General features: G+C 37.6%; 1 protein-coding gene across 2 annotated transcripts in view; it reads right to left on the bottom strand.

The window, feature by feature from the left end:
• The window catches only part of NALCN (sodium leak channel, non-selective), a 380,160-nt gene that overhangs the window by 279,749 nt on the left and 74,927 nt on the right, over positions 1-25,484 (bottom strand). The gene's annotated exons all lie outside the window — the stretch shown is intronic.

The raw sequence follows: 25,484 nt of genomic DNA, 5'->3' as shown, positions 1-25,484 counted from the left end.
AGGCTTTTTGTTACTGGTCTGCTGTCAGCTTTCAGAACTCCATACTTATTCTTCACAGATGCCCAAGATAAACTAAGCCATTAATACTTGTGGGTTTTTTTTTTTTTTTGAATGAGGACAGCTATTAAATCTGCCTCTTTTGTTAAATCTATCCTCCCTTTTATTTGATTCTAACACCCTCTTAACACCATCCCTTGTCATATATGTTTTTTCCACTCTGGTAATACTTTCTCAGAGCTGGAAAGAAGGTAGTAAGATTTTCTAAACTACAGAGCAGTACTGTCATTTTCTTGATCATGATATAGTTGACGATATTATTCTGTGGTGCTCATGATATGACAAAGTCATTCCTGATTCTGCATTGCTCTTGTGGGTTCAGTCCTTCATTCATGACATTCCCCATTCTCTTTTATTTTTTCTTACCAAAGTCGATTCCTTATTTAGAATTTTTTAGAATTCCATGTACATTACTGAGTTCAAGGCTTCTAGCATTTTATGCTTTTATTGACCCTAAAATATTAGAGCTTGAAAAAAATAATAGACACAAGTTATATAACTAGAACACATACATAAATAAAACAAATAATCCAAGAGAAAAATGGGCAAAGTATATGAACTGGCAATTCATAGAAAAAGAAAATCAGATAGGCAAATAAATATATCAGAAAGATGATTAACTTGATTAAAAACATACTAGTTTTAAGAAAGGTATAGAAATGCCTTTGCATATTCATTTGATTGGCTAAATTTTAAAAATTTAATAATATAAAATATAGACATGCTGAAAGAAAAAGAGAAACACTCAATATCCTAATAGGAACAATTTGAAAGCACCCATTAAAAATCAAAATGTGCATTCCTAGCCCTTCTTTTTCCACATATCTATTATAGAGAAACATTCACACTGTGTACAAGAAGACTCATGCAAGACTATTTAAAATTTTAACATTGGTAATCACATAAAAATAATGTTCATTGATTAGGAGATTCCCAAATAAAATGTGTGATAGTCATAGAGTAAAAATTGATGTAGCTGCTAAATTAAATGAAGCAAATGCATATACATTCATATATTGTATATAAACATACAGATGAATATACTCATAAATATACAGATTAGTTTAAAGCCTGAAAAGACACAGATAAAACTCATAATAGTGATATCTTGAAGATACTGGAGAGGGGACTAATTTGGACATAGTCGTTAAAATGAAAACCTTACTGTTTTACATACAATCTTCTAAAACTGAACCGGAAGAAGTAGACAACCGTAATAGGCCAATAACAACTGGCAAAATTGAAGCAGTAATGAAAAAAACTACCAACACACAAAAGCCCTGATCCAGATGGCTTCACAGGTGAATTTTACCAAACATTCAAAGAAGAACTAATACTTCTCTTTCTCAAACAATTCCAAAAAAATTCAAGAAGAGGGAAGGCTTCCAAACTCTTCTTACAAGGCCAGTATTAACTTAATCCCAAAACCAGGTAATGACACAACAAAGAAAGAAAATTACAAGCCAATAACTCTGATGTAAATAGATACTAAAATTCTCAACAAAATACTAGCAAACTGGATCCAACAATACCTTAAAAAGATTATACATCATGATAATGTGGGATTTATTCCAGGGATTCAAGGATGGTACAATATTTGCAAATCAATAAATGTGACACATTACATAAAAAAAGAAAGACAAAAATCACATGACCATATCAATAGATGCAGAAAAAGCATTTGATAAAATCCAGCACCCATTTATATAAAAACACTCAGCTGAGTGGGAACAGAGGGAGCATACTGCAACATAATAAAGCCCATATACGCATAGAGAGAAAGATGGCGGTGAGATAGGTGGGAACAGAGTCCACTTCCCCCTGCACATGGGTGAAACACCTAGCCGATCTACCGATCTACTGAGGAACAAAGCAAACAGCCAACAGCACCCCAGCATTTATGAAGATAGGAGACCAAAAAGTATACAGGACACTGAAAAAACAGACGGTAAGGGGACTACTTCAGGACAAAAAGGTCCCTGGAACCAGCACGGGGAACAAGGCAACTGCAGCCCCAGGCCCGTGCCCACAGGGCCTGCAGCAGGAATCCTGGGAGAGAACTGGGTTCATGGCTCCCTCCCCTGCCAAACAAGGCTTGAGCAGCCTGGAGAGAGACCTGGTTGCTTGAAGTGGCAGGGAGGGGAATTAGGACGAAGTGTGGTAAACACATGGAGACCTTGGGCGCCAGCTGGGGAGAGTTGAGAGTTGGGCTGTGTTGTGCCCTGACAGGGACAGTCCCCTGTCTAGCTGGAGAGGTGGGCTGTGTGAGAGAACAGGCCCTTCCTTGTACAGAGGGAGCGGCAGAATTGAACAGGAAGATTTTCCCAAAAAGAAAAAGACCCTTGTGGGCACTTTGGGAAACTCTCCGGCAGCAGAAGCTCTAGTCTCCTCTCCACCTGGCTGCAGCCCCACGCTCCTGCAGGGCTTTGGGGAAATCAAGCCCAAATCCTAAGGACCTGGGGGAGAGTGACACCCGAGACCACAGGCACCTACAGGGGAGCATGCAACTCAGAGAGACGTGAGACCAAAGGCACCAGGGAGAGTGTGAATCAAGGAAGGCCTTGAGCTCACACCCATAGCCCAGAGGAGGGTGAGTGCCTGAACCTGTGAGTCTGGGGGCCTCTGGAGAGCTGGGCGGGAGGCTGCTCGAGTGCTAGTCTGGTGGAGAAGAGCTGGGCTTAGGCTGCCTGAGTTGGTTACAGCCAAAAAAGACCAGCAAAATTGGCTTGCCCAGAAGCTTTGTTTTTTTGTTTTTGTTTTTGTTTTTAAGTAATTCTCTATTATTATTTTTTATTATTTTTCCTTTCTTTTAACACATTCTTTCTCTTGTTCCTTTTTTCTTGTTAAACTCTGTCTTTCTCTGCCTTTATATCTCCTCTTCCTTCCATCTTTTTTTTTTTTTAAATCCCCACAAGTGAGACAATAAAACCTGGAACTGTGAAAAGACCAAAGGTGGACCCAACAGAAAACAAGAGGTGGGAGAAAGACTGACCCTCAGTTAACCAGCTGGTGGGAAAAACCCATCAAAGAAAGACCCAACAAGAACCAAAAACCAAAGACATACACAGAGCCAACATAAACCACAGTCCAAGATAAGTAAGATTGGGAGATGAAGGAGACTGTGCCACTGAATCTCACAGCTATTCTACCACAGAAGTTCATACCATAAATCCAGGGGACAGAACAGAGCAACTTAAGAAGCAGAGGCTAACAGGAAGAATCTCACAAATAATGGGAAGACAAAGAAACAAGCCTCAAATGAAAGGAAAGAAGGAAGTCTCAGAAAAAATGCTAAATGAAAAAGAGGAAAGTCAACTATAGATATTGAGTTCAAAGAGTTGGTTATAAGGAAGCTTAATGAGCTCACACAGAATTACCAAAAACTACAGGGAAACTACAATGAACTCACTGCAAACTATATCAACATGAAAAAGGAAATAGAAACTATCAATAAGGGCCAAGAGGACATAAAGAATACAATTTCTGAACTGAAGAACACAGTAGAAGGAATGAAATGCAGACTTGATGATTCAGAGGATCGGATCAGCAAACTGGATGACAAGCTAGAAAAAAAAAAAACCCAGAATGAGCAAGAAAAGGAAAAGAGGTCCAGAAAGAATTAAGAGGGGTTAAGGGAAATGCAGGACAACATGAAAAGCAGTAATATCCGTATAAAAAGGATACCAGAAGGAGAAGACGAAGAGCAAGGGATAGAAAACCTGTTTCAAAAAGTAATGATGGAAAATTTCCCTAATTTGATGAGACACAAATCCAGGAATCACAGAAAGTCACAATCAAGGGGAACCCAAAGAGGCCCACTTCAAGACACATCATAATTAAAATGGCAAAATTCCAAGACAAAGAGAGGATCTTAAAGACAGCAAGAGAGAAACAGGAAGTAACATAAAAGGGAGCCCCAATAAGGTTAGCAACTGACTTCTCATTGGAAACCCTCCAAGCCAGAAGAGAATGGCAAAAAATATTCCATGTAATGAGAACCAGAGGCCTGCAACCAAGACTACTTTACCCAAGAAGGCCCTCAATCAAGATAGAAGGCCAAATAAGGAGTTTCCCAGGCAAAAGAAGTCTAGAAGAATACACCTCCACCAAACCAGCTCTGCAAGAGATGCTAAAGGGACTGCTTTAAGGAAAGGAAGGAAAAGAGAAAGAAAGAGAGGAACATAGGTACCAAAAATCAGCAATGAATAAGTACCTATCAATAATAACCTTAAACCTAAATAGACTAAATGCTCTAATCAAAAGACATAGAATAGCTAAATGAATAAGAAAGCATGACCCTCACATATGCTGCCTACAAGAGACCCACCTCAGGACAGAAGACCTACACAGACTGAAAGTGAAGGGCTGGAAACAAATTTTCCAAGCAAATGAACAGGTAAAAAAAGCAGGGGTAGCAATACTCATATAAGACAAAATAGATTTCAAAAAAATGGCCATAAAGAGAGACCCAGAAGGTCACTTCAACATACTCAAAGGAAGAATCCATGAAGAAGACATCAACATTGTAAATATATATGCTCCCAACAGAGGAGCACCCAAATACATAAAGAAAATCTTGGAGGACTTCAAGAAAGATATTGACAGCAACACAATTATAGTAGGGGACTTTAATACCCGACTGTCAAAGATGGACAGATCTTCCAAACAAAATATCAACAAAGATATTGTGTCACTGAACAATGCCCTAGATGAAATTGATTTAAATGATATATATAGAGCCTTAATCCCAAAGAAGCCAAATGCACACTCTTTTCAAATGCACATGGAAATTTTCAAACATAGTTCACATGATAGGACACAAAACAAGACTCAACAAGCTCAAGGAAATTGAAATCATATCAAGCATTTTCTCAGACCACAAGGGACTGAAACTAGAAACAAATCTCAAAGAAAAAAAACCCAAACACTAAAAAACATGGAAATTGAATAGCATGCTATTAAACAATGAATGGGTTAAGAATGAGAATTGGGAATAAATCAAAAAGTTGCTGGAAACAAATGAAAATGAACTCACCACAGTCAAAAACCTATAAGACACAGCAAAGGAATTCCTGAGAGGGAAGTTCATAACTATACAGGCCTACCTAAAAAGAAGAGAAACATCTCAAATAAACAGCCTAACCCTACACCTACAAGAACTCGAAGAACCACAACAGAGACAACCCAGAGCAAGTACAAGGAAGGAAATAACCAAGATCACAGCGGAATTAATTGACATAGAGTCTAAAAAGAACAATTGTAAGGATCAATGAATCCAGGAGCTGGTTCTTTGAAAAGATAAACAGAACTGACAAGCCCTTAAGCAAGTTCATCAAGAAAAAAAGAGAGAGGACCCAAATAAACACGATCAGGAATGAAAGAGGAGAGACTACAACTGATATCACCTAAATACAAAGGATTGTAAGAAATTACTGTGAAGAACTATATGCAAGAAATGTGAAAACCTAGATGAAAATGGACACAATTCTCAAAAAATATAACCTTCCACAACTCAATGAAGAAGAAGCAGAAAGCCTGAACAGACAAATAACACCTGAAGGAATTGAAACAGTGATCAAAAAGTTTCCAACACACAAAAGCCCTGGACCAGACGGTTTCACAGGAGAATTCTACAGAGTATTTAAGGGAGAGCTAACCCCCATCCTCCACAGGTTAGTTCAAAAAATTCAAGAAGATGGAAGACTCTCAAACTTGTTTTATGAAGCCAACATCATCCTAATCCCCAAACCAGATAAAGACATAACAAAGTAAGAAAACTTCAGGCCAATATCACTGATGAACATAGATGCTAAAATTCTCAACAAAATATTGGCAAACCGCATCCAGCATTATATTAAAAAGATCATACACCATGATCAAGTGGGATTCATCCCAGGGATGCAAGGATGGTACAATATTAGTAAATCAAAAAACATAATACACCACATAAACAAAAGCAAAGACAAAAACCACACGATCACATCAATAGATGTGGAAAAAGCATTTGATATGGTACAGCACTCATTTATGATAAAAACATTCAGGAAAGTGGGAAAAGAGGGAGCATTCCTCAACATAATAAAGGCCATATATGAGAGACCTACAGCCAACATCATACTCAATGGACAAAAACTTAGAGCTTTCCCACTAAGATCAGGAACAAGACAAGCATGCCGGCTTTCACGACTCGTATTCATCATAGTATTGGAAGTCCTAGCCACAGCCATCAGAGAAGAAAAACAAATAAAAGGCATCCAAATTGGAAAAGAGGAAATGAAACTGGCACTGTTTGCAGATGATATAATAGTGTACATGGAAAATCCTATAGACTCCACCAAAAAACTACTTGACCTAGTAAATGAATTTGGCAAAACAGCAGGATACAAAGTTAATACTCAGAAATCAAAGGCATTCCTGTATACCAACAATGAAACAGCAGAAACAGAAATAAGGAAAAAAATCCCATTTGATAGAGCAACAAGAAAAATAAAGTACCTAGGAATAAAACTAACCAAGGAGGTAAAAGACCTATACTCAGAAAACTACACAATGCTGAAGAAAGAAATTAAGGAAGACACAAACAAATGGAAGCATGTACCATGCTCATGGATTGGAAGAATTAACATCATCAAAATGGCCATACTACCCAAAGCGACTGATAGATTCAAAGCAATCCCTATTAAAGTACCCATGACATATTTCACAGATAAAGAAGAACCATTTCAGAAATTGATATGGAACCATAAATGACCCCGAATAGCTACAGCAATTTTGAGAAAGAAGAGCAAAGCAGGAGGGATCACAATACCTGATATCAAACTGTATTACAAGGCCACTGTAATCAAAACAGTCTGGTACTGGCATAGTAACAGGCACATAGACCAATGGAAAAGAACAGAGAGCTCAGAAATAAACCCAAGTCTTTATGGTCAATTAATATTTGACAAAGGAGGCAGGAGCATAAAATGGAGCAATAACAGCCTCTTCAACAAATGGTGTTGGGAGATCTGGACAGTTACATGCAAAAAAATGAAACTCGATCACCAACTTATGCCATACACAAAATAAATTCAAGGTGGATAAAAGACTTAAATATAAGTCGAAACACCATAAAAGTCCTAGAGGAAAACATTGGCAGGAAAATGTCAGACATTCCACGCAACAATATCCTCACAGACACGTCCCTTAAAGCAACAGACATAAAGGAAAGAATAAACAAATGGGACCACATCAAAATAAAAAGCTTCTGCATGGCTAAAGAAAATAGCATTAAAATAAAAAGAGAACCAACAGTATGGGAAAACATATTTGTCAATGATACTTCAGACAAGGGCCTGATCTCCAAAATATATAAAGAATTCACAGGACTCCACCCCAGGAAGACATACAACTCAATTAAAAAATGGGCAAAGGTCTTGAACAGACTCTTCTCCAAGGAAGACATACAGAGGGCCCAGAGACATATGAAATGATGCTCAGCATCATTAGCCATCAGAGAGATGCAAATGATAACCACAATGAGGTACCATCTCACACCAGTCAGAGTGGCCAACATAAACAAATCAACAAACAAATGTTGGAGAGGATGTGGAGAAAAGGGAACCCTAGTGCACTGTTCATGGGAATGTATACTGGTGAGGCTACTGTGGAAAACAGTATGGAATTTACTCAGAAAACTAAAAATGGAACTGCCCTTTGGCCCAGCAATTCCGCTGCTGGGATTATACCCTAAGAATCCTGAAACACCAATCCAAAAGAAACTTGCACCCCAATGTTCATAGCAGTATAATTTACAATAACCAAGTGTTGGAAGTAACCTAAGTGCCCATCAGCAAATGAGTGGATCCAAAAACTATGGTACATTTACACAATGGAGTTTTATGCAGCAGAGAGAAAGAAGGAGCTTATACCCTTTGCAACAGCATGTATGGAACTGGAGAGCATTATGCTAAGTGAAATAAGCCAGGTGGTGAGGGACAAATTCCATATGATCTCACCTTTAACTGGAACACAGTCAACAAAAGAAAAAAGCAAACAAAATATAACCAGACACATTGAAGTTAAGAACAATCTAACAACAACCAGAGGGGAGTGGGGAGGGGACAGTGGGGAGAGGGGTTTAGAGGAACTACTATAAAGAACTACTATCAAGGGGAATGGTGGAGGCAGGGGAAGGAGGTAGTTTCAGCTGTGGTGGGGTGGAGGAATGGGGAGAAAAGCCAGACCATTGTAATTGAATAACAATAAAAATTTAGAAATAAATAAATAAAGTAAAACAATGCAAATAATAAAATTTATCAATAATAGTGTATAAATTACTTGACAGTGTATAGCATACATTTTAAAGTATGTAACACATAAGGACAAGGCTAAATATTACATAATTTAATCATTATTAGTATAAAATTCATTACTGTATGGTTTTACACCAATCCTCAAAGAACAGTAATTTAAAAAGTGTTTTCAGTCCATTAATTCACTCTTTATATAGACTACCAAAGAAATAATCTGTTTAATGTTCAGTGTGCCTTTATTTGAAGTCTAATGTGCCTAAGCAGAAGGTTGGAATTGATGATCTAATTGTTAGTATAATCTGTTAACATTACTAAACAGTATTTACTCAACAATTCTCAATGTGGACAATACATTGCACCTTTACTAATTCAACAATTGTAAAATGTTCTTGGGTTCTATTTCCATAGTCCCCCCTGCATTATCATTTTCAAATTTATTTATTTATTTATTTATTTATTTTTCTAATTTAATAGTAGAGAAAGATAAAGGGAGGGAGAGAGAGAGAGGGAGAGCAACATCGATATCAGAGGGAAACATCAATCTGTTGTCTCTTGTACACCTCCCAACAGGGGACTGAACCCACAACCTAGGTTTGTGCCCTGACTGGAGAGTCAAATTCACAACCTTTTGCTTTGCAGGACAACACCCAACCAACTGAGCCACATCAGTCAGTGTTCAAAATGTATTTTTAACATTATATTTCCTTAGTGTGTGATGATTGTTTTAGAGTGAATATACCTTTAATGCCTATAACTAACCTTAAGTGGAAATCATTTTGCAATGTATAGGTATATCAAATCATCACTTTATCCACCTAAAACTTACACAATGTCACATGTCAATTATATATCAACAAAGTTGGAAAAATAACTTTAAAAATTAAAAATTAAAAAGTGGCACCTAAAATATTATCTGAGTTGAAAGAGTAGAACATAAAGTCTCACATGTAAATCTTATCCTCTACCTGTAAACTTACAGAGTCAGTTTAATTATTGGTTAGGACTCATAATCTACACAACCAGTGTTTTTTTTTAATTGATTGATATTTAAAGAGAGAGAGAGAGAGAGAGAGAGAGAGAGAGAGAACTATCAATTCATCATTCCACTTATTTGTGCATTCATTGGTTGCTTCTTGAATGTGCTCTGACCTGAGATTGAACCCAGAACCTTGGTGTATGGGGACAACGCTCTAACCAACTGAGCTACCAGACTAGGGTCTAGTGTTTTTATAATGGGATCTAGCAGGGACAGAAAAACAAGTCTCCTGATTTTCCATTTCAGGGGAGAGAGAAGAGCGGAATAGTCACATGCACTCTATGCAAATAATATATTATTTATCCATATGTGATCCTTTTCCTAGGGTGTTGGGTTTGTGGATGATCTATCTACATACTGTCTGAAGATTATGCTTGGTTAAACGGTGTTTTCCCACATCCCTGACTTTGTGTTCTGCCATTTTGCTGTAGATGGTAAGCTGCTGAGACAGGCTCCTATATCACACAGAGGCACATGGTTGCACTATATAAACTTTGTAACATTGAGTTCTTCAAAATATTCCATCTCCAAGAAAAGCAAGGGAAGTGAAACTCAACCTGTTAATAATTTCATATGATATTAGCATTTGGGAAGTATGCATTATCTATATAATTGTGTTTAATTATGTAATCATAGGGTCAAAATTTTACTATCAGAGGTAAAATAGGTTTCATACTTCATAATTTTATAACTTTTGGTCAACATCAATTCAAATAATTTGTGTACTCATAATATATCTCTACCGGCTTGTGGAGGAGTAAATAACAAATGGAGAACTCATACTACCCTGCAACAAATATTGAACTCTGAGAAAAGTAAATAAAATAATATCAATGAGTAACATTTTAATGGGCTCCCCTCTAAAAAGAATCACTAAAACTTAGTAGCATCCAGAATTTAAAATATTCCACTAGGTTTAGTAGTAAATACCTTTTGCTCAGCAGCTTTTCTTTTCTTTTTTCTTTTTTTTGACAATTGCCATTGTACTTGCTATCCTTTTCCTCAAAGGATTAAACTTCTATATAAGCTGGTCCCTGGCAACAGTGATACCTCACCTGTCTGTCCACAGTGCTATGGTGGCTGTATGTTATGGAGAATTTGGAATGCTATCCAAAGGCATGCATCTTCCTCATGAAACAGTACAGACTATAGATAAAAAATAAACAAATAGGTAGATTTTAGGAAATAACTCAAACAAATGTATAAACAGAGATGACCAAAGGTGCTCATATATTTCAAGCTGCACTTGACTGGTAGGACCTAACACTGGTGTTGCTTTGCATGTTAGGTTTAGTGACTTAGGCAAGAGTACTTCTCTTGTATGCTGCTTGGCATAATGAAGACAGTGAATAAATGCTAATTTCTCTTCCCTTACTAACATGGTTAATGGTCTCTGTACAACACAACAACTCATAAGTCCCCTCAAATCTTGCCCCCTCTCCCCACCCACAAAACAGCCAGCTGCTGCCCCTTGACTCCAGACTGTCTGCCATTAAAACTTTCCTCCCAGGTTACATTGCAGTAGCCCAGGGCCCGCTTGACCCCTCTGTAAAGGCCTCAGCCAAATGTGCTTTTTCTCACCAGCTGCTGCTTTCCTTTGTTCATTTTCCAGACCATTGATGGCCACTGCTAGCTGTTTTCTCGTGGATGATTTTCTTTTTAGCCTTTGCAGATTAATCACAGACAGCTGCAAGTTAACCTAAAGGGAGACTCCTCCATGTGACCCCCTTAGGTTAGGTTAAACAGTTAGGTTTAAACTCCCACAGTTAGGTTAAACTGTGGCATGGTCAGGACACAAGATGTGCAAATATAGATCACTTTTTAATTGAACACACAAAGGAAAGAATTGCCTAAGAATATTATTTGCTTTATGTTTAGGTAACTCCTGATTAGGGTTTTTATTTATTTATTTTTTAGCTTATTTGCTAAAGCACCTATATAGAGAATGAAAGCATTTGAATGTTTGCTGAAATTAATATTAAGAAGATTAAGGTTCTAAAGTCTTAATCCATTAGATTTATTCTCAGTGCTCAGAAACTGTCATTGCTCATTTGCAGTCTACTCTCACTCTCTATGTCTTTATACAAAGTCACTGCTTATCAGTCTACACAGAGGCCAGTATAAAAATGTAGCAGCAAAAAGTAATAAAAAATAATAATCCTGAAATGGAATCTTTGTAAAAATAAAAATTTTGATAAATATCTGCTTAACAAATTAAGATTAATGATGAAAATGAAAAAAAAATTTTTGAATATAAAATGATAGGTATGTCTCAAAGAAAGTAAAACTATGCTCACATGAAAGTTCTAAAAATATATTTTAAAATATAAGGTTTTAGGACAATTTGCTGGATCATGCTTACTTACAGACTTCCTTTATCCTTTCTACCCCATGCCTAACCAACAAAAGGAAATGAGTAAATAAAAGCAAGTAATTTTTGAATGTTTAAATTAGCCCCAAATGGAGTGAAATATTCAACAGTCAGAGTATGAGAGAACACAGAAGGAGAGCTGTGAGCAAAGCTGAAGTCAAGATGGCTCCCAAGGGCTGGTGACTGGGCATCTGCTCCCCAGGGAGAGAGAAGAGTTGGGGTGCATCTTTACACAGGGCAGGTGGCAGACACTGAGCTCAGTTGTGTCTGCAAAGTGGGAAGTTTCACAAAGGCTGCTGTGCATTTTAGATGGAGGCTGGAGGAATTGTGCCTCCAGCCCGAGACTGGAGGCAGAGAGTTCCTTGACTTCCGAGCAATCTATGGGGGCACAAGAGTTTCCTAAGAGAAACTAGCACCCCAGACATGAGCCAACTGAAGTGCATTGTCCAAATTTACACTGTCCTCTCCACTACATCGAGTCCAAGGAACCCTCTGTCCCAAGTCACAAAGTTAACATGAGGAGTAATCCCAAACAGATGATGGCCCTGGAATTTCAGTCAACACAAATCCAGGAGATGCAGGATAAAACAAAAAGATTCAACAAATATCTGATTACTATTTCAGAAAACAAAAAACAGAGAGCATGGAGACGAGATGAGATATGAAAAATAATATCTAAAAATCTTCAACAATCCAGTGTCTGTTCAGGTTGGATGCCATCTTCTCTCTCACAACCCCCTGAGGCTCAGGTAAGAAACCCATTTTCAAGGGTCAGAGCTTTCTCCCCAGAGGAGGAGGCCTGCACCACTTCAGCACAGTTTGGCTCAGCAGGGCTCATGTCACAGAACATGCCACCCAGGAAAGGTAGGAGTTGGCCTTCCTCTGGCCTTACTGGCTTTGAAGGAAGAGCTGTGCTTTCCTAAATGATATTATTCCTTTATGCTCCAAATGATTAAGTAGTGAAATTCATTTAATCCTTAAAGTGTCAAGGGAATTGTGTTCCACTGACTGACATTACCAGCAGGAAAGATTTTCTTGATGGTTAACACAAGACTTCTCTGCCCAGCTCGTTCACGTTTGTTTCATGTATCTAAAGTAATGTGGAAATCACTTAGTTTTACATAAACAATGTATTTAAAGGCTACTATTGTATTTGCATTTTATTGAAATTTTCAATCACACAATTTCCACATAATGATGATTTTTAAAAGGCATCATATCTAATATAAAATTCTGCTAAACATAATCAACCAGTCCTAAAGTATATAATGAGCTCACTGGGAGTCAGAAAAGACATCACAGGAAGTATAGGAAATTGGCTTCTATGCAGACACTTAGGCTCTAATGAGCTAATTGAGACAAACATACACACACACCTAACATTGGGGAACGAATAGAATGAAGCATTAACTTTCACACACAAACCATGGTGTCTCAGTTCAGACAGAAGGGAGACAAATGCTGCTGTTGCAGCATGGGAAGCTACTTGAAAGTACAGGCCTCAGAAGTTAAGTCACGTATTGATAAGATAAGTAGGAGGGAGGCAACCCAGGAGGACGAGGATGGAAGAAACCAACAAGATGAGAATGAACTACTGTTGTTGAGAAGAGTACCAAATACAGTGTGACCTCTGTCAGTTTTTTACAGCAATATTTATGCATATCATAAAAGAATAGCTTATACTTTTTAAAACTCACACAATAAGTCCGGGTTATACATTCTCATTATCTTTTTGAGAAGTAAAGCACCAATTATCTACTACATTAGAAATGAGCATACCCTTTGACCCAAAATTGTTCTAGAAATCTATTTAAGGAATACTCACAGGACACACAGACATACATATATGCGTGTATGTGTGTGTATTACTTATCGAATACACAGTATTATTTATTGTAGTAAAACATTGAAAATTGCTTAAGTGTCCTCTGGTAGGGGGAGAGTCAAAAGCATTTTATTAGATGTCAAGAAACTGATAAAGATGAAAGAAGGAAAGAAAGGAGAGCGGAAGGGAGGGGAATATATAGGGCAGAATTTATTACTTTATTTCATTCAGTAAGTCTCTTATGTTATTTGAAGTATTATTTTCATAATCTACAAATATTTGAAATATAAGTATAAACATGCCAATTTCTTGAAATACTAGATATTCCCAGTGAGTACTATCTTCTATGTATAACTTGAAAAAATAATCACTGTATGTCTTCAGAAATCCACTTTTAAAATTCCTTCTTTCATTGTCTAATGGAAAGTTACTCTAGTGGCTGCCTTTTCTATCCATTCAGCAAGAACTGTGAACATCTGCTAGATGCTAGGCAGTGGATATATTTTTTAAAAATCATGTCTGCAATTTCTATCTTTAAAACCCCTTTCTTCCTAATATTCTGAATATCTACATATCTAATTTCAGTTTAAATAAATCTGTGACCCTGTCTGAGATTCTAATGAAACCCTAAGATTTAGTTCCTCAAGCACATGTGTTTGCACACAATCTAAGGCCATTTACTGATGCTTAGACGCAGAGAAAAAACTCCTGTATTGACTCTCGCAATTAGTACTCTTGTTGAAGTTTCATAATCTTCTCCTTTATATAACAAAAATATGTCAGATTTTCCTTGTCCCATGATAAAGGAATTCCTTCAGAGAGCAAGTATAGAATTATCACAGATTAAAGTAAGCACTTTCGGTTAAAATCTATTGCCCTATTTCTCTGTCCCATATGTATTTTCATAAAAATCAATAAGTAATTCCAGGAACAAGGCTAAACATAAAGATTAATGTGGGGAAAACAACCCTTCAGTACTTTTCACAAAGTCCTATGAATCTCAATTACATGTTTTACAAATTAGTCTTTACTGTGGCTCTTTTTGCAACTGCAATAAACATGTACATTCTGCAGTACATCATAGTTACAGATAGATAATAATTTTCTATTTCCCATTCATTTGTAAAGTTTTCATCTGATATTATATACAGCAGCATGAAATATGGTTTAGTCACTTAAATCTGATGAATCAATTTTTAGCAGTATCATCAACGAAGTTCAATTTTCACTGTATTATGATCTGGGTAAAAGTAATTTTCTTTCATCACATTTTATATCCATATTCAATATCAGATGTAATAAAAATTACAAATATAATAGAATATCAATAGAAAAAATAAGGACTTTTTAAAGTAAATCAAAGGCTGCGTTGGAACTGAAACATTAGACTATGTGGGTGGACTCACTGTCAATCTTATTTCAGCCAAATATGGGGGTAGTTTCAAGCACAGAACACTACCTGTGATGAAAATAACCACTGATGTTATTTCTAATCAATATTTAATAACACTGATTGATGACTTACAGAAGGAGCTCAGTCTGTAGCTTATAGTCAATACTACACAAAGTCAGACAAGGAAAATATCATGAAGTAAATAGCTAAAATACATATCTCTTTAGAAAAAAAAATACCAGACCCAAATTTCAATACCCACTGTAGCCTTCTTCTGAAGTGACTTAAGAATATATGAGAATCTACTTTAATTCTTTCACTTTCTTGAATGGCCCAATTAATTTATACTTAGCAGAAAAAATTTACAAAAATCTGCATCCAAAAATCTATGTTTTAACTTCAGTGATGCTGATGACTTATAGTTTATCTACCTAATATTTTAAGAAGGGCATATGAGGAAAGCTTTACAATTTTTAAAATAATGAGATTTGATAAAGTAAATATATTTTATGTCGTACCTCTAATAAAAATTAATTAATATGCATTTTCAAAATCACCTTAGATAAAATTGTTAATTTGTGGTGGTTAGAAAGCAAACTTCAATAATCAAATCTCAAAGGGAAAGAAAAGTAAATTCAAATACAGAAGGAAATGCATGTTGCTGTAAATTACACATAGTAAACACAAATCATATTGAAATTTTTACTTTAATTCAAATAAGTGTAAACCTGACTACAATATAACAAATAACCTATTTTTGTTGTTTTCAACATTCTCTCCCACATCTCTAGCCTGTATGCCTACCATCTCATTTTTTATCAAAAGCATGTTTATCATTTTTTGGTGCCATTACTTCTAATACTTGGCCAAACATCCACAGCTCAATAAAGTATCTTGTAAAACTGCATTGTCTCCAAGGTAATTTTTTTAATTGAGATTCTTCATACAACTAACATACAGCATGCACCAACTCTCCTTGTGAAGGACTAGATGAAAAGGCCCTGAGTGGCCTTCAGTTTGCAGTGGGCATCACTCTTCTTTGCACTCATCCCTCTGTCCTAGAGACTTGGGGATGAAAGGAGAAGGCACGACATCTGGTAGATTATATGTCTCCTCTTCTATCCTAATGAGACTCTATAATGGACCAGCTGTCCTGACAAGTCACAAAGAATGGCAGTTACTTGTGGCCAACTGACTTGTAAACAGCACTGAGTTTGTAGCCAAGAACACAGGAGTTGACCTCAGTACACAGGCAGCAAGACTTGGTTCCAACTGTGGCCAGTATGTAGCTTTGGACAAATCAATTATTTTTCCTCTCATTCTCCTCACTTATCAATTGGGGATAATGACACCTTATGGGTTTATTTTGAGAATGAAAATCACAATGGATGGAAAACCTTTTGCTTGGTGCCAAATACATAATAAGCAATAGAAAAGTGCCAGAAGTAGTTCTCATAAGTAATGATAGTAATTACAATAATAAAGACTGGACTGTCTGTTGGACAATTTGTCACAGGAACATAGTGTTTGTTATTTCCTGGCTTTGTCATTGATTATTGAGTATACAGAACAGGGAAAATAGTGCACTGTATATAGTCCATGTAACAGTAAAAGCATGTATAATTTAAATGTCTTTTCTATGAGTCATTTTCAGAAATCTTATTCATAGATTGGTCTTGCTTATGTGCTTCTTTTATCTGATATAAAATGTTTCAATCAGGTTTAGCTTATTATGGATTTTTTTAAAGCTTGGGCTTTTGTCTTTTGTTTTTATGATTCAGAAGATCAATAACAAAACATATGCCTAATATCTATTTAGTTCCTAAATGATTGTCCAGGGTAGATTTTGTCATTGGATGACATTCATTGGGTTGCTCTTATCAAAACAGAACATGTTTTGTTTTTTACCTGACTGTACAATGAATATAGAGTTCAAACCACCACCCAAATAGTTTTGTACTCAACTCCTGTATCCAATTTCTTACCTTCTTTTGAAATAGCATGACAAGTAAATTGTCAGTTTAATAGTGTTTACTGTGATTTCCTTTCCACATGTGATAGAGTTGTTGTTGCTTTTTCTCTAACTGGCATATCACATCTGTTTGGGTAACTGTCTTCTGTACCAGCAAATTACCACAGGTGAGTGACGCTAATCTTCTATTACACAATTATGAATACAAGTAAGGTTTGCAAGGTACTTTCTGAGTTTTCATTTTAATTACAATGATATGAAATGTAAAAAGGTTTGGGGAAGACAGTCAATTACCGGAGTCTGTGAATCACGAGAATGAGTTTGGCCCTGCCTCTCTCTGTATGGGGATTTCTGGAACTCTGACCTCACTTGCTCTGTTGCTCAGGTTTCTCATCTGTAAAACTCTAGTAAACCACATGGTTTTGTTATCTTTCCCAGCTCAGAATTCCTCTAATTTCATGTTCAGGGTTATTATAGAGTTTTGCAATGTCTCCTCTTTTATGTCTCAGATTCTATGTCCCACAGGTTAATAAGCATGAGGTAACACAGAGGAACAGAGGGGGTGAAAATGGGGTAAGAACTCAGAAAATAGAAGTAGGGAAAATTTTGTAAATGAGAATTTTTTGGGTTTCACCTCCAAAGTGTAGTATTTTGGGTGTAATCTGTCCCCAAACCTTTTCACTGTGTGCTTACTACCCACCTCCCCACACACTCACTTCAATCATGGAATCTGAATGTCTGCTGAACAGATTTTGCAATCTTCAAATATGTCCTCGTAATAATGTACATTCCTCAGTGGGTCTGGGGCATGGGGAGTGGGTGATGTCCTAAGCACAGAGGCTAACATATTAGAGAGGTTGTTTTAATTGAGGATCCTTAAGAATGACCTGTAGGAAAGGTACCCTGAAATAAAGATGGAAAGGTATTTAAATAGAAGACTGAGAACCAAACAGCAATTCGGTCACAATGTGACACAGAGATTTAGGGGAGAGGAGATAAACCACTTAGTGCTGGAGACCGTGTAGGAACCAGCATGACTGGGGCTTCTGCTGAGTGCTTCAATCAGTGCTTTTCTTAGGTTTTGTGATAGAGCACCTGTTGAAAGTCTGCTAAAGATAGAGAGTGGCTCCAACATGGGAGAGGTGGCAAAATTTAAATGTATGGAGATATATAAAATTATATGTGTGAGGCTTAATTAAACTATAGGAAACTCAATGGCACAAACTAAATATGGATATGATTATAAAGACTCTAAAGAGATTCTAAAGAGGCAAATAAAGCACAAGAGGGAGGATAGTTTTGAGAGTGGCAAAAAAGACATTATTGATTAATTAAACCAAACACCACCAAACACTGGCCCTCTCTTAGAACAAAATGAAATTTGGAGGATTAGTTAATAGGGCCATAATGAAAGGCTCAGGACACCTTGCCCCTCTCCCTTGCTGTAAGATTCTGAACAATCTAAGCAGCAAATTGTTGCAAACAAAACAAAATAATACAAGACACCAGGGTGTGAATCTGAAAGCATCTATGTCTTTCCCTCTGTTATTAAAATTATAATTTTTCTTTAAATAACACAGAGATGTTTTCATATTTTGCTACTGTGTCTGTAATTTCTAGCTCATTGTGTGTTTGCTCTGGGCAAAACACTATTAAAACTGTAGTTTCCAGTTACTTCTCACATTAACCCTATAGTGTTGGTCTATAACTTATCCGTTTCACAGATGAAGAAAACAAGGCAAGAAGGGGTAATTACTTTCCCAAGGTCACTACATTAGTATAGACAGACTACAGTCATGACCAAAACCCCAGAGCCATCATTTCTAGTTTTGAATTTTTACTAAAGTAGTTTTTGACTTTGTAGAACATTTTCACAGCAAGTATACAAATATCTCAATTATATGATCCATATATTCTATAAAATGATACTTGTTTTTCCTGCTAAGTATAAATGTTAAGGATATCAACATTATTACACCACTTCCCCCTTTTTTCATCTCTTCTGTTCTACACAATCATAATTTGTAACATTTACATTATATTCTGTAAATTCTAAGTTGTATCAGTGAACAGATACTAGCAACTCGGCTCATGAAAAGTTATTCCTGATTAGTTGAATGACTTCAAGATTTCATATAAAATGAAGTCTCTGAGTTATTGAGTGTTAAAAATAATAAGGAAGAATTCAACACATTCTCTCCCTAAGGATTTTGTAAGCATTGTGTCATTATATCCTAAATTGTAAAGTTTCAGGTCTCTCTCATTTTTTTTTCTGGATGCTTAGGGATGCTTTCTTTAGCTTTGAATTCCAGCATCTTTACTAAGATACACTTTAGCATTGATTATCCTATGTTCATTTACTGAGACATTTAATCCTTATATTCAGGTTTTCTTTTCCTACAATTTTTTGAGTTACATATCTTGAAATTTTTTTTCAGTTTAAATGCACCTAATGGTATACTGTTATAAATATCATACTGATTCTTTTTATTATTACTCACCTTGTCATCAATTTTTACTGATCCCAATATTAATCACTGTACCATGTAGAGGAGGAGTGAGGCAATATTATGGGATAGATAGACATGTGTACGTATCAGTGTTGCTTCATTTCAGTAGTTCACAACACTGAATGCACATTAAAATCACCTGGAGAACTTTTTAAGCCATCTCTGTTTTGGATCACTCTAAAATTTTGATTTACTTGTCCTGGGAATGGTGGTTGGGAATTGGTGAGTATTAAAAGGCTCCCCAGCTCATCCTAGGGTTTAGCCAGATTTGCAAATCTAAAATTGAGTCTTTCCCTTGTCCAAGTCAATACAAATTACCAGCATTGGGACTCTCACAATGGAGTGTCTGTCCCCCTCTCCATCTCTCTACCAACTGCTTGCAGAAATGAGGGCCTCTACTTTGTGATGCCACATGGAGCCCCAGAAAGCTCCCACAGTTAGCTACACACCGACTTTCCTTGACTCAAGTAGACTGTACTTCTTCTGGAACAGTTGTTATTGCAGAATATCAGCATTCTGCTGGCTCTGTCTGAGATCCTCAGTAGCCAGAATTCTTTCAGGAAGTTTTCTGTTAGTCACCTGGCCCTCTGAATGGTTTATAGTTACGGTTTTTCAGAGTCCTTAAATATAGAAATTGCATTTCTCTTTCTCAGTCTCCTTGATGTTTGGATAATTTTAGAGATGCAAAGGTGTCTCCACTCTGCAATCTCAATAGAAGGTCTTTAAATTTTTTTCTACTTAATGGCTCTAGTATTTAATATATTTTAAAAATTGAGTTTTTCAACACAAGTACTAAATTTCAATGAGACATAAAGCCAGTTATAAACAAAATTTTATAAATGATTTGAAATTCAATGTATTGCAAGATAATTTGATGAATAGGAAAAAATGTGCTCCATTTTAATTAATCACAATTACACATAAAGTATGTTGACCAAATTTATATGTGCGATTAAGCACCTAGTTATGTTTTAAATACAACTGCATGCAGAAAGAGATGATCACATCTCTAACAATTTATTTTCCCCATTTTGGGGAAAACAGCATCTTTTGTTTCCACAAGAACTTAAAAAATCTCCAAAAATGCCATAGTTTGTATGTCTACATAGCTACAAAATATCAGGAAGTAGTTATCAATTCCAAGTAAACTTTAATGACTATTTTAAAATGTGTTGATGATAGCACAAAGTCAATGTTTCATTATCTAACCATTAGTCATATAATGATATTTAATTCAATAATCATTTGAGAAAAAAGCAAACAAACCAAATTAAGCTTGCATACAAAAGGAAGTTATAAAGAATAGTCAATACTGCCAACAAAAACAGACAATTTCAGAGAAAAGAACAACAGGAAAAACAATTTAATTCTCTAGTATGGCTTTATATCCAACACAAACATGACTGGTTACTGACAAATTTAAAAAGGACATTCTTGTTCAGTCCATTAGTAAATATTTATAGAGGGCTCCCTATGAGATGGGCATTGCACTGGGCCCTGGGGACACAAAGATGAAAAGAAGTGCTTCCTGTTTTCAAGGAGCTTAAATCCTTGAAAAGGAAATGTGCAAATAAACAGAAGAGCCTACAATAAGATCATTGCCTTAGTGGGAGCTTACAGCCCCCAGGGCCAGTCCCTCCTAGAATTGGGCCACTCAAGCCAAAGCATTCTGTAAGAAAACTTTCTTAAAGACAGATGGTAGTCTGCATTAGTTGAAGCCATTTTAAGTCACAGTGAAGAAAGAAATATGAATCAACTTAAATACAATGCAGTATTTTGAGTTTAGGCTACATTTAAAATAGTCAGGGTGTCATTTGATTTTAAAGGATTGGATGTTTCCTGTGCAAAGGCAGCCTAACACCTGAATGTTGGCTATTCTCCATACAAAAGATGGGTACATTAGATTAGCCCCTAAAAGAAGGAGCTGCCATCTCTGACAAGCCATGAATTTGAGTCGTGTCCCACCCGTTAGGACTTCTGGAGCTTGTTCCACAGAGTTTACCAAATCTACATAGCTCATGTCCCGTACCACACCTGTGATTTGCTGTTCATCCATTAGTATAATCCATATGAGGCCTCTGTACTTTTTAGACAGAAAAGGATGTAAGATTGGTTCTCAAGACAGTAAGTTTAGAGCGTACAAATTGAAATGCTTCTGGTTTCTAAATTTCTATGAAATGAGAAACTATATTATTGGTCATAAGAGATCTAACTATGGTGCTGGAAATCCACTCTGAGGTTATATTAAAATATAAGAATGAAAATTTAGGGATGTTATTTACAAAATCACTTAAAAAAATACCAACTATTTGTGTTTTTCAGTCCAAGCTCAGTATTATATTCAGTCCAAAGACTTTATTTAGTCTTGTGGCTTTAATTCATATATAAAAAAGAATTCCTTAATCAATGCAAGACCTTTGCATATTCTTTCTCAAATTCCAGTACTTAGCCAAGGACATTAAGCCATCTTGTATAACACTATCCAGGAGCTGCTGTAACTGAAGGCCAAGGTGGGAAGAGGATTTATCAGCCACATTTTTTTGATAAGTGAAGGGTTTGTAGCAGTGCAGAGTTGGCAGGGGTGCTGCTCTCTTCCCTGACTTTGAATGAAATCCCCCAGGTTGGGGAGAACCAAGATGGCGGCGTAGGTAGACACACTGCACCTCCTCGCACAAGCAGAACTCACGCAGAATCCAACGGCAAGGGGGTCTGACACCAAGGAAATAAAAAATAAACATTCATCTAGACCGGTAGGAGGGGCGGAGACGGGCACCAGGGTGGAGAGGACTATCGTAGCTGTGGCGGGACCCAGACTGGCGGAGTGTGGGACGAACGGGGCAGGCAATCTGAGCACTAGCAGACCCTGCGGCCACACATTCGCACAGATAAACCGAGAGGGCCAGACACGGAGTGGCGGACAGCGGGGCAGGCAGAGTGCGGGTAGCACACTGCAGCCCCACATTCGAACATAGATAAACCGGACAAACGGCGGGGAGCGAAGCAGACCGCGCAATCCAGGGCTACAGCTCAGGGAAATAAAGCCTCAAACCTTTGATTGAAAACGCCCGTGGGGGTTGGGGTGGCAGCAGGAGAGACTCCCAGCCTCACGGGAGAGGTCGTTGGAGAGACCCACAGGGGCCTAGAGTGTGCACAAGCCCACCCACTCAGGAACCAGCACCAGAGGGGCCCAGTTTGATTGTGGGTATCGGAGTGAAAGATTGAAATCCGGAGGAGAGTGAAGCAGGCACCATTGCTCCCTCTCAGCCCCTCCCCCACGTACAGCATCACAGCACAGCAACCAGCGTTACCCCGCCCTGGTGAACACCTAAGGCTCCGCCCCTTAAAGTAACAGATGCACCAAGACAAAAAAAAGAAAAAAAAAAAAATGGCCCAAATGACAGAACACTTCAAAGCTCCAGAAAAAATACAACTAAGCGAGGAAGAGATAGCTAATCTATCGGATGCACAGTTCAAAGCACTGGTTATCAATATGCTCACAGAATTGGTTGAATCTGTTCGAAAAGTAGATGAAAAAATGAAGCCTATGCTAAGAGAAAAAAAGGAAAATGTACAGGGAACCAATAGTGATGCGAAGGAAACTGGGACTCAAATCAATGGTGAGGACCAGAAGGAAGAAACAAACATCCAACCAGAAAAGAATGAAGAAACAAGAATTCGGAAAAATGAGGAGAGGCATAGGAACCTCCAGGACATCTTGAAACGTTCCAACATCCGAATTATAGGGGTGCCAGAAGGAGAAGAGGAAGAACAAAAAATTGAAAACTTATTTGAAAACATAATGAAGGAGAACTTCCCTCATCTGGCAAAGGAAATAGACTTCCAGGAAGTCCAGGAAGCTCAGAGAGTCCCAAAGAAGCTGGACCCAAGGAGGAACACACCAAGGCACATCATAATTACATTACCTAAGATTAAACGCAAGGACCTACATCCAAGATTACTGTATCCAGCAAATCCATCATTTAGAATGGAAGGGAAGATAAAGTGCTTCTTAGATAAGGTCAAGTTAAAGAAGTTCATCATCACCAAGCCCTTATTATATGAAATGTTAAAGGGAGTTACCTAAGAGAAAGATAAAAAATATGAACAGTAAAAATGACAGCAAACTCACAGTTATTCAGGATGGAGTGGAGTTGGGGGGGGGAATGGGACAACTGTAATAGCATAATCAATAAATATATTAAAAAAAAAAAGAAATCCCCCAGGTCCAGCAGGCCCATTGAGACGTAAAGCCACAACAGAAGTCAGGAAATTCACTTGGCTTCCAAAAGCACAAGACTCTACTGTTATACATTGAAAGGCTTTTCTTTTAGGCCATAGGTAAAAAGTGTCTAGAACTCCTTTTAACATACCTGCGTCTTGAAACTTTAAGAAAAAAATTGTTTTTATTTTCAAATGATTCCGATAATAATTCTGTTAGGACTAAATGTTTGTGCCTCCCTACCAAATCACATATGAAGCCCTAACACCCAATGTGATGGTATTAGGAGGTGGGGTCTTTGGGAGATGATTTTGTTTAGATGAGGTCATGAGGGTGTTGTTCTCATGATGTGAATAGTACCGTTATAAGAATGATACAGGGTGCAGCCAGGGGTTTGCACCCTGGGATTTGCACTCAAATAGGGATTTGTAAGGGGTCCAGAACTCAGGTCATGGAAATATTAAAATATATATATAGGATGTCCTCACCCCACAAGTCTAAACTGGGGGATGGGACACATGGAGCAAGGCCATTGAGAGCTGTTTTGCATAGCGACAGTTTTGCCGCTAACCTCAGACATGGTCACTTAACATACTATAACTTTCAACTGGTTTCATGGATACGTTAAATAGATGTGGCCATGCTTTGAGCCAGGGAGATGGGAGTGACTTCAACCCATGATGTAACTGGGAGGCAACTCCCTCTGGTTACAGCGCCTGTGTGAGAGCTTGGAGATGATTGGCTCCAAGCCATGGGGCCATGCCTGCCCAGACTTACTATGGCATCCCAGAAAAGCTGGAAAAATATGGGAATGCTGGCAGGTGTAACTGATTGTGGGAGGAGTTGGAAATGGTGCTGTAGAAGAAGATTGGTGCTGGGATTTAAATCCAGGGGCTGCAACCATGCCAAGTTGAGACTACACAGCTTTGGTGAGAGTCAGGACCATGTGGTTTTGGGGTGCTCATTTCTGCCACGTGACTTAGGAAGCAGGAGAGACCTTGCTGGGAAGAAAAGGGGTGAAATGACTCTTGCTAGTGGGTCATGAGTAGATGCCACATGGTTTGGGATTAACTGGAGATCCCGGTGGTGACACAGCTGATGGTGCCAGGAACTGAGGGGCTACCTGAGCCATGATCTTCTACTTCTTTTCCTGAGATATGGTACTCTGGACTGGGCAGAGGGAGAAGGAAGGACTGTGTGCGTTTCTGGGTATTCTAAAGGACTTTAGTATTTTAATGAAGACATTAAGTCATTATTCTAAATCTGTATAACTTTTTGAATAAATAATTCCTTTCTTTCTCACCAATCTGTGGCATTGAGAGAGATCATTCCCTGGTGGTAAGCAAGGCAAATCTAGTATGGGGGAGGACCCTGGGAGCAGAATGGGGGGTCCATTTGGTAATAGTATATCATTCACCACCCACCCCCTGGGTCTGTTCTGTAACAAGAAGAGACCAGGGAGCTTTCTCTCTCTGTCTCTCTCCTCCCTCACTCCCACCCCCTCCATGTAAGAACAGAGCAAAAAAAGAAGCCATCTCCAAGCAAGGAAGAGGAGGGTGTCTCACCAGAACTCAACCACGCTGGCACACAGATCTCAGCCTTCCAGCCTCCAGATGGGAAAGTAATAAATTTATGTTGTTTACACCACCCAGTCTATGGTATTTTGTCATGGCAGCCTCAGCTAATACAAATTCTCAAAGCATAAAATAATTGTTTAGAGTTCCATGGTTGTTTTCTTCAAAAAAGAAATATGTGTAATTTTCATGGAGTTATAATAAATGCAATGACATCAACTACATGGCAGCTA

The sequence above is a fragment of the Desmodus rotundus genome, chromosome 13, assembly GCF_022682495.2.
Source record: "Desmodus rotundus isolate HL8 chromosome 13, HLdesRot8A.1, whole genome shotgun sequence".
Lineage (NCBI taxonomy): Eukaryota > Metazoa > Chordata > Mammalia > Chiroptera > Phyllostomidae > Desmodus > Desmodus rotundus.
Note: the sequence above shows the minus strand (reverse complement) of the source record. Positions and strands in the feature narration are given on the sequence as shown.